At 40.3% G+C, this 9,972-nt stretch overlaps 1 long non-coding RNA gene across 1 annotated transcript; it reads right to left on the bottom strand.

Moving 5' to 3' along the window:
- Window positions 1-979: 979 nt before the first annotated feature.
- LOC109375178 (uncharacterized) lies at window positions 980-7,930 on the bottom strand. Its single transcript, XR_002122529.1, has 3 exons — window positions 7,805-7,930; window positions 2,040-2,195; window positions 980-1,207 (listed from the first exon to the last, which is right to left on the bottom strand). It is a non-coding gene; the product is annotated as an uncharacterized LOC109375178 (long non-coding RNA).
- Window positions 7,931-9,972: the final 2,042 nt, after the last annotated feature.

The raw sequence follows: 9,972 nt of genomic DNA, 5'->3' as shown, positions 1-9,972 counted from the left end.
CCGCAGATGGTTGAGATGGACTCCTCATCATATTGATAGAGGAAAGGAAGCCTGGAGACATGACTATGATGTGACGCAGGTTATCAATCATAGAAGCCAGGTGCAAACCCATGCCTTTGCCCCATTCCATATTCTGATACTGATGGGAGAGAATGTAAAACAAGTGTCTCCAATACAAAAAGGGCAGTGATACTGTGTTCATTATGTGACTCTTAAAGTCAGTGCTTTCATTAAGTGCCGGGCAGAATTTCATATACCAACTAGAGTGTGTGTGTGTGTGTGTGTGTGTGTGTGTGTGTGTGTGTGTGTGCTGTGTGTGCGAGAGAGAGAGAGAGAGAGAGAGAGAGAGAGAGAGAGAGAGAGAGAGAGAGAGAGAGGCACTCCCACATTTGAATGGAGATGGGTGGGAGAATAAACATAGCAAATATATGGAGCTACTGCCCCAGTCATTTAAAACAAAACAAAACAAAACTTTAAATATGCATGCATTTCACATAATCCAATAGGCTTTTTCAAAAGAAACAGCACCACTGACTCTATTTAAAACCTGTCAAAAGGACATTTATTATTGATTTTTTTTAAATAGGTACTAAAGGACAGAGTGATGTCTTAGTAGATTATTTAAAACACTTTTGGAAAAACTGTTTTCCTGTCTATAAGACAGGAACAGAAGGTAGCCACATACTTTTCACACACTAGATGTCCCCAATTTGTTTTATTTTTGGATTTTGAACTGCATGCTTTGCTATATAATGCAAAGGGCGTCACTTTGCAAAAATATTTGCATTTATGGGTATGCAAATGCCACTTTTGGGAAGAAAATCAAATGCTAAATGCATGTAGAACACTGATTAGTTAAGATATTCACATGATTGTATGAAATAAATAATCATCTAAAATACATCTGTTATATATTAAAAAAAACTACAGATGTTAAAATCATTTTATTTTCTACTGATTACAAAATTCATCCAATATGAGCTTGCGAGAAGCAAATAGCAACCACTTGGTGTTTACCTCCCTTTTCCAGGGCTGTTCCCTTCAGATTGAGGTGCCTGCCCTCCTGCGAGCCCTTCAGACCTTCCGTGTCCTATATTATGATGGTTCCCACAGTGGGTCATAGCATTTCCTGAGTGTCTACCCCACAAGACTGTGAGCTCTTTGAAATCAGGCACTATTTCTCTGTTCATCTTTTCTTCTTCAACATCTGAAAAAACAATGTTATATGTGTATATATATATATATATATGCATATATTATTATATAATAGTACATATAATATGTGATTTTATTCATCCATAAATATTATATATACATATATGTGTATGTATGTATAGCATAATTATTCTAGATATACAATCAGTAATTGTCACATGCGTTAAAGAGTTCAAGGATATTTGCTGTATGTCAGGGCCCCAGAAGACTCTACCCATAGTGCTTGATCTAGCCCCTAATGGAGAATTTCTGGTTTGGGGGTAGATGGTGTGGATGACCACTGACTGTATCACAGTGAAGCTATTGAAAAGGTACCTGGTGGCAGCATGGGGGCCAGTGGGGGAGTGGGGGTGGGGAGGAGGATGGGGTTTCCAGGAGGCATCCTACTGTGGCCGAATCAGTAGTCAAAGGAAGACAGCTATAGCACTGTGAAACAAATCCTGTATCGCCATCATTCAGCTGTAGACTTTTGGATACTTTTGCTCACATCTGAGTGTCTGAGGCTCAGCTAACTGAATATATAACATCTTTGGATTTTAGTGCCCCCGTTGCAAACAGTGCTTGGTGAGCGCCTGATGCTGGCTTGAACATTTTACTGTCCATCTTTAGTTCTTTCACATTTAGAAAAATGTTTTCTAAGCTTCCTAAAGGAACTCATTGTGTAAACATTTAGAAAAAGCCTGAGCCCATTTCTGAGAATATTGAATACAATTCCGGTTACTATTTCTGCTTAACAAATTACCCCCAAACCTACTGGTATAAAACTACAACCATTTGATTTTGCTCACAATTTTGAAGGTATATTATTTGAAAAAAGGGCTTACCAGGCATTTCTCATGTGGGGTTTCTCTTGAGATTGCAGGCAAATGTCAGCTGGGACCGCGGCCATTTGAAAGTTCAACTGGGCTGGGTACCCAAGATGTCTCTCTTTTTCCCATGGTTGGTGGTTTATCAGTCCTCCAGCTGAGAGATTAGCCAGGCTGTCAACAAAGCACCTAAATGGTTTCTCCAGCATGGTGGTTTCAGGGCAGTAGGGCATTGTAAATGGTGCCTGACTTCCCACAGAGTAAGCGCCCCAAAGAATACCCTCCTGTGACATAGCCTTGGAAGCAGGGCAAAGTCCCTTTTGGTCAAAGGTGACATAAGTGTACCCAAAGGACCCCACCTATCAATGGGAGAACTTAACAAAAATGAGAGCTATGTTTTGAAACTACGACAATCTCCTTTTTTTTCAAAATCTGTTTTTTCTTTTTCTTTTTTTAAAGATTTTATTGGGGAATTGGGGGAGGGGAACAGACAAGTTGCTGTCCTTTTGTTCTTCAGCCTAGTTGTGGAGGACGTTGCCTCACTGGCCCATGTTGGTATTATCATTGAGGTCTTCTAGGCTGAGGCAGTCGCTCACTGGCCATTGGACAGCAGCTCACGACAGCTCGCGCTGGCTGCTCACACTGGCTGCCGGTCACTCATGGTAGCTTACGGCAGCCCACTGCAGCAAGGACTGCAGCCTATACCGTCACTGGCGACTCATGGCAGCCCAGCTCCAGGTCGAGCTGTTGTTCACCATCTTAGCTATAGAGGGTGCAGTGTCACTGGCCCTCATGTGGGATCCGAACCGGGGATCTGAAGCCAGCTCAGAGCTGGCGCTCCCAAGCCAACTCTTAGCCAACGTGCCACTTGGCTGGTCCCAAAATCTGTTTTCTCTGCTATTTAAAATTGCAATAGCTTATCATGATATTTTTTTGTTTGTTTTGTTTTGTTTTGTTTCCCTGTATCTTTCTTAAGGTTCCCAAAAGTACCAAAGTATTATAAGGGGTAACTCTTTTAATGCTTTTCCTTAACAGATGTATATTAAGTATCCAGTATATACCATGAGGATTTTGCAAGAAACCCAGCACACCAATTAATCATGGGCCATACCTGCAAACTACTATCAAGTTGTGATCAATAATCACTGTCTATTGGGTCGTCAGGAAAGTCATGACTCATTTTTGCATTAAAAAAAAAAGTAAAATATGTCATGACTTTCCCGATGACCCAATAAATCAAAAGCACATTCTCCCAACTCCCACATCATCAACTCTTCAATCTCAAAGTGTTTCACCTCTTAAATCCCTGATGCCTTTTTTCTTTTTTCCTGGATTTGACCAGAAGAGTGGTGTCATGCTTTACAATAGCAGCAGAAGAAGCACTCTTTAAATTTTACTGTGAGCTGTGCCATCTGGACCAGGGGCTTAGAAATATATGTAAGTGAAATTTCATAAAAACAGGCCATTGGAAAACAAAATGTGTATTGTTCATTTTGGGGGAAACAATAGAGTGGAAATAAGGATGGCATATTTTTCCAGTGTAATGAATCTCAACAGTTTCCATTGTGATTGCTGGATCGTGTTTGATTGCCGGTTGTTAAATGAGCCAGCCTCTCGGAAAGTGGGAGTAGATCACTCAGCATAGCAGCAGACGGATGATGTTTGCTTTAAGGAGATTTGAACCATTGCAAATATCATTAAGGGCAGTGTCACAAAGACCAATGTCCGTTGCTTCCCCAGGCAGCCTGTTAACCATTGTACCTCTTAGGCCTCTAGAATCAGCCCTTTCCTCCCCACTTTTGTTTTTAGAGTTTTGCAGAAAAGAGTGGATTTCAAAGAGAGCCCTCAGCCGCAAATGTATTATGAAGACAGTGATAATAGATGGGGCATTTGGGAGCAACTGGGCAAGTTGCTGAGAAGCTGTGAGACGTTGTGCTGTGCTTTCCCTGCCCTCCTCTCTGGTTTTGAGTTGGCTTTGACTCTATTGCTCATTTCGGGAATGTTCTCTGCTCACTTTCTCAGGAGCTGTGAACCCCCCAAATGCCTTAATCAAGCCCCCACCCACAGGAAAAAGAAGTCACAAAGACTCTACTTATAGAACCTCAGCAGATGAAATGTACGAGTTAGTGTAATTGGAGATGAGATAAAAGATAAGTATCCCCCAAAATAGCTCGCTTCTTCCTGCCTCTGGCCAGTTTCCCGCATCAGAATCACGGATGGGTTAGAACTGCTGTCTTTAAACTTTTTACAGAACTCTGCGTTCAAACAAATTCCTATTTGGGAGCCCGTTATATAAAGCAGCTAACAAGTAGACCCAAGGGTACCTCAGAAACCGAGGTCTAGGATGTCCTCTAGGAGCCCCTCAGAAGATGCTCTCATCGTCTTATCAGTTGAGCAGTTCAGTAATAGCTGCACTTGACTGAATGAACATTTTCTGTCAGATACTTTGAGTAATTTCCAGTCCTCATAATCATCAAACTTTAGTAAGAGCATAATCAACACCATGTTGTCAAGTAATTGTGGCCCAAGAAAGATTAATATCCACCAACAGATAAATGGATACAGAAAATGTGACACATTCTATGTATATAATGGTGCACTATTCCACCTTTAAAAAGGAAGGAAATTCTGCAATGTGTGACAACGTGGATGAACCTTGAAGACATGACACTGAGTGAAACAACACAGTCAGAAGGACAAATGCTGCATGATTTCACTTATATGAGACATCTAACATAGTCAAACTTGTAGAAACAAAGAGTGGAATGGTGGTTGTCAGAGCCAGGGGGAGGAGGAAATGGGGAGTTATTCATCAATGGCATAAAGTTTCAGGTAGGCAACTTAAGTTGAGAGATCTGTTGTAAAACATTGTACCTATCATCAAAAACACTGTATTGTACATTTAAATTTTTGGTAAGAGCATCAGCCTCGTGGTAAGTATTTTTACCACAATAAAATATTTTTTAAAAGGAAAGAAAAGAAAGAAAGAACAATACGTTGCCCAGTTGAGGAGGGATAGCAGGATGTCAATCTAGATCCTCCTGGCTTTCCAGCACGAACCTCCGGCACTCTAAGGAGAAATGAAGGGAGCTAACAAGTCAGTCATGTGACCATGCTCACAGCACAGGCCTGCCCTCAGATGCCCTGCTTCCTCCTGCCACTCCCAGCTGTGCGGCGCCGGTAAACCACTTCACCTCGCTATTTTGATTTGTTTAAATTTTTACATTTAATTTACAGAGTTAATGAAAATATATTTTCAAGCTCAATAAACTACATTTTTAATAATTTGAGATGTAAGTCACATACCATAATATTCACCCATAAGTGTACAAATCAGCATTTTTTTAGTATATTCAGAGTTGTACAGTCATCACCACTACCTAATTTTAGAACATTTCATCACCCCAAAAAGAAACACCTTATCTGTTAGTAGTCACTCCTTATTTTTTCCTTTCCCCAACTCCTGGAAATCACTAATCTACAATACTTTCTGTTTAGCAAGAGGAAGCACTTGAAAGGATACAAGACCACAACTGGAAGGCCAGATCTGAAGGGTGAGGGACAGGCAGATATGGACACATGCGCAATCATGCGGCCTTATCAGTTTGTTACAGAGATGTTTTCCTCCCATGCATCTTATGTATGCCCCCAACGTAAGGGGCCTTTGAGGATTTGGGGAAGGGGGGGGCTGCATGGTTGTGTTCTGTGTTACCCCTATGAAGGAAAGGCATTATTCCATTAAGAGGAAGGCTCTATTTTATGACTGAAGAAGGGGCTACCATGAGCCACTTAAGGAGGGTTGTAAAGAAAATAGGGTTGCCGTATTTAGCAAAAAAACAGACCAAAACCCAAAACAAAACAAAAAAACAGGGTACCCTATTAAATTTTGAATTTCAAGTAAACTACAGATGATCTTTATTATAATTGCTGTGTAATATTTGGGATATACTCATACTAGGATATTTATTTGCTGTTTATCTGAAGTTCAAATTTAATTGGAAGACCTATGTTTTATGTGGCAACCTTAAAAGAAACTAGAAGACTTGTTGATGAGAAAATGTACATCTTGGGATAGTGCGAAGGAAGGGGCGATGTTGATGGGAAAAAATATATATTTAATTTAACTGGTGCAAATGATTAAGTCTACATAATTCTCAGGTAAACTGGGTTATAACCAAAGCCAGGAACTTCAGTGCAATCAATGTATTGAGTGACTCTTATATACCAAATATATGATGTCATAAACTGGGAAACTGAGATTAAGAAGCCAAACTCAATGCCCTAGAGTAACTTGCTCTCTGGAAGAACCAGACAAGCAAATTGATATTTGAAGCGAAGTGTTATAAGCAAAATCTCTGTGCAATAATGGCATAGAGGATGGAGTTCTTAGTTTTGCCTGCGAGTTCAGAGAAAACCATTGCACGTGAAGTCGGACCTTGAAAAATGAAAACAAGAGGTAGGTGTGATCACAAACTTGGCCAGTGGTCAGCTACGATCGGAATGTGGGGTGTAGACAGGTAAGAAGGTAGATTGAGATATAGTTTAAAGATGGGCTGGAATCGTGTCATTAGAGGCTATACAGACAAGGGGTTGTGAGGAAGCGTTCAGGCAGGAGAGAAGCAAGATCTACTCAGTAACTTAGGAAATGATAATAGAATTTTAAATGGCAATATATTTTAAACATGTTTGAAATTATTGGATTAAGTTTGGTAGTTAAATACTTTCTTAGTATTTCTTTTAAATCATCTCATTTTTGGCCAGTTCATGTTTTATTCATGAGGAGAGCAATAGACTTGCCGAGAAGAGCATGTTCTTTGGGTCAGACAATGCTGGAACCAAAGATGGGAGAACAATAGTACACACCTTGTGGGGATTTATGAATTTTAAATAGAATGATATACATATAAAATACCATAAAATGAGTGCTCAACAACAACAAAATATTACCATAAATTTTGATAGAAATAATTTGTTTTTGTCACACTTTTGCCTACAGCTCTTATGCTTGACTGCTCCTTAAGGATCTCTGGCCGCCTTGAAAATTCCAAACTCTCAGCTATTTCTAGAAGCTCAGGAAACCGGCCACACATGTTTATATCCAGCCTACTCATGCCAGGCGCTGCTGTTTGTCAAACGCCACGTTTGTAGCACCGTTTCTCCTGGTATCAGAAGTTTTTCCCTGCTAGTCATGGGATACCCCCGGCTTCCACCAGATACGCTACTGTAATCTTAGCCCCCTGAGGGCCCAAAGCAGAATCAGTGTCTTTGTCAGTAGTTTTATCCTCAGTGTGTTTCAGAGTTTAATGGAGCTGCTTTTTTGATTTTTTTTTTCTTTTCTGCTTTCTATACAACCAAGATAGGTGTCTGTTAGGAGCTTGGCAAAAAGAACCATGGGCTTCATAACTTGCCCTTCCCCCAACGACCACAGCTATACTGGGTTTAGGCTTGTTACCTCAGTATAACATGTCCCACAAGACTCCTCCATCACCTGACACAAGGAGACTTTCCTCCCCTTCCTGGCCCTCCTCACTCTCATCCCCATATGATAGAATAGAGCAGAGAATAAAAATGAAATAAGACTTTTCTGTACAAGTTGATGATGCCCATTTGAATTACTGTAGTGATGAGTATTCCCACAGAGGAGCCTGAATAAAGATTTTATAATCTGATCGAAAACCTCCGTTTTGTCTTCCTAAACCATGAAGGTATGAAATATTCATTGCAAGATGAAGCTACCCAGGGCCTGAGTATGAGCAGGGCTGCCTTGGGTTTCTCTCGCTTACCTCGTCAGCATGTTCCTTTCATCTTCTTCAGTTGGAGCCAGTAGACTCAGTGTCTCTTCCTTCCAGCTGACCAATAATTCACAGACATATGCGGCTAATCATTTTTCACTTGCAGCCTGTTTGCAAAGTCAGCCCACCACATGTCCGTTGCATTGTGTTCCTTGCTGCCAGGCCTGACTGTGCCATCTGCTGAGATAGGCGGCCCTTGCTTCACAGTTGTGGGTGTATGAGAGGTTAGTCCAGGGAGGCTGCAAACTGAGCGAGAGAGAGCAGAGCCCCTGGAGGGAGACAGGTTCACAAGTCACAGAGGCCCTGTAGAGTACAGACCTTGGGCCCAAACCCTTACTAAATAGAAAACTTCATAAAAGCTTCTTATAGAAAATCTGACCCATTAGTGATTATTTCCTCAGTGTATATAGTGTTACGGGAAATATCATTCACAATCATTCCAGTAGCAAAGAGATTTTGTAAAGAGTACCAGCTGACGAGGTTTGGAAATTTTAAGAGACTTCTAGGGTCTCATAGGATTGTCACTGATAGTTATTTCTTTAGTCGTGAGAACAATCTCTGCTTTAAAGTCCAATTTGCTGTTCCGCATTTGTTAAATGGAGCTCTTAGCAGCAGGTCACTCCCATAATGGTGAATCTAATTCTGTTTTCTGAATTCTGTTGTAGTGTGCAATCTCAAGGGAAAAAGAATGGTTGGGACATCTACATCTTTCTTATGGTTTCAAAACACATATAGATTCAAATAAATAATAGCAAAAAGAATCTAGGTAAATCTACCTCTGCCCAATAGATCATTGATATTTTAAATGTGAAAGCTTGCTCTTTATTTTTTAGAAAAGCAAATAATAATACTTGCTGCCAAATGCTACTCCTGCACATGTGTCTATAAATCTACGTTTTTGGATATTGGCAAAGTTGCCGGGGAATAACAGAATAGATCCAAAAATCAATTTGTAAAACAAGAAAAACCGAGGGCTAACTCAGGTAATAAAGCAGTAAAAGTGAATGAATAATAAGGGCCCTGTTTTACCATTTGGTGGCCATTGCCAGAGCCATGCTGTTGTCTCCTGAAGAAACTGAAAAGAGTGTGGCCGGGTCACAGCTGAAGCTCCAGGCTTCTCAGAAATAGTGATGTGCGGGAAAATACCTTTCCACAGACGCATCACATTGGCTCCGATTTCCCTCAGTTTAAAGTCAGAAAAATGTGCCTGTCATTTTCTTGTTTTGTTTATTGAAAATTTCATTGGTTGCAGTGCTTGTTTCCCCTCAACAAAGCCATGTTCAACTAATTCCATTTCTAAGAGAAGTAGGTGTTTTAAGTAGTTATATATCTTATTGATTTTTAAGGGCAGCGCAGACACATCAAAGGCAGAGAAGGGTATTCAATTAGAATGTGACCTTTAAAAGCACAGAAACCTAAGTGTTTGACTGATTCAGGACTTTCAATATAATCTCAAATATTAACATTTTTCAAATGAAGAAGCTAAGGTGGAAAAAGTTGAGGTGATTTGTCCAGAACGTGTTACTCTATAAAGAAACAGTAACAGATCAGATAATAAAAAAACCACCACACACATTTACCCACGTGGCCTCTAGTCCACACACAGATGTGTGTGTCATAGAGGTGTTACATAGTCTTAAATGCCTCATAGGTATTAATTCAAGCTATATTGGAACCCTGTGTCCAACAAGACACCCACCATGCACTGTATGACTTGCTACGTATAACTGATCATCTATTTGGTGCAAGACCTGAATTCATTTGCCAATTGAAATTGCGGAGTGCAATGCATGTATCTGAAAATATTCTATACAATGAATTTGGTATAAAGGTTATGTTGGTGAAGCCCTCCCCACTTCAAATAGGGTAAAACTTAAGTGAATATATTTTCGAGACATTTCTTTAAGTTCAGGCACTTGCAATTAGTTAAGTAGGGTAACTATGAATGATCATCGGATATCTTTGTTGACTTGCCTCATCCGATGCAAATATTTCAAATGGGTAGGAGCTGTTTGCATAAAAGAAATGAACATTTTTTTTTCTGACGATTTGAGAAAAGCTTCCTTCTAGTCTATCACTAAGGAAACTGGTCTCAGTGGTGTACCTGGACGTCTGGATAGGAGAGAGGGTCTACCTAGTTGTGGGGTGTATGTGCCTAG

The sequence above is a fragment of the Hipposideros armiger genome, unplaced genomic scaffold (genome assembly GCF_001890085.2).
Source record: "Hipposideros armiger isolate ML-2016 unplaced genomic scaffold, ASM189008v1 scaffold_909, whole genome shotgun sequence".
NCBI lineage: Eukaryota > Metazoa > Chordata > Mammalia > Chiroptera > Hipposideridae > Hipposideros > Hipposideros armiger.
The sequence above is the reverse complement of the archived record's forward strand: the minus strand, read 5'-3'. Positions and strand labels throughout refer to the sequence as shown.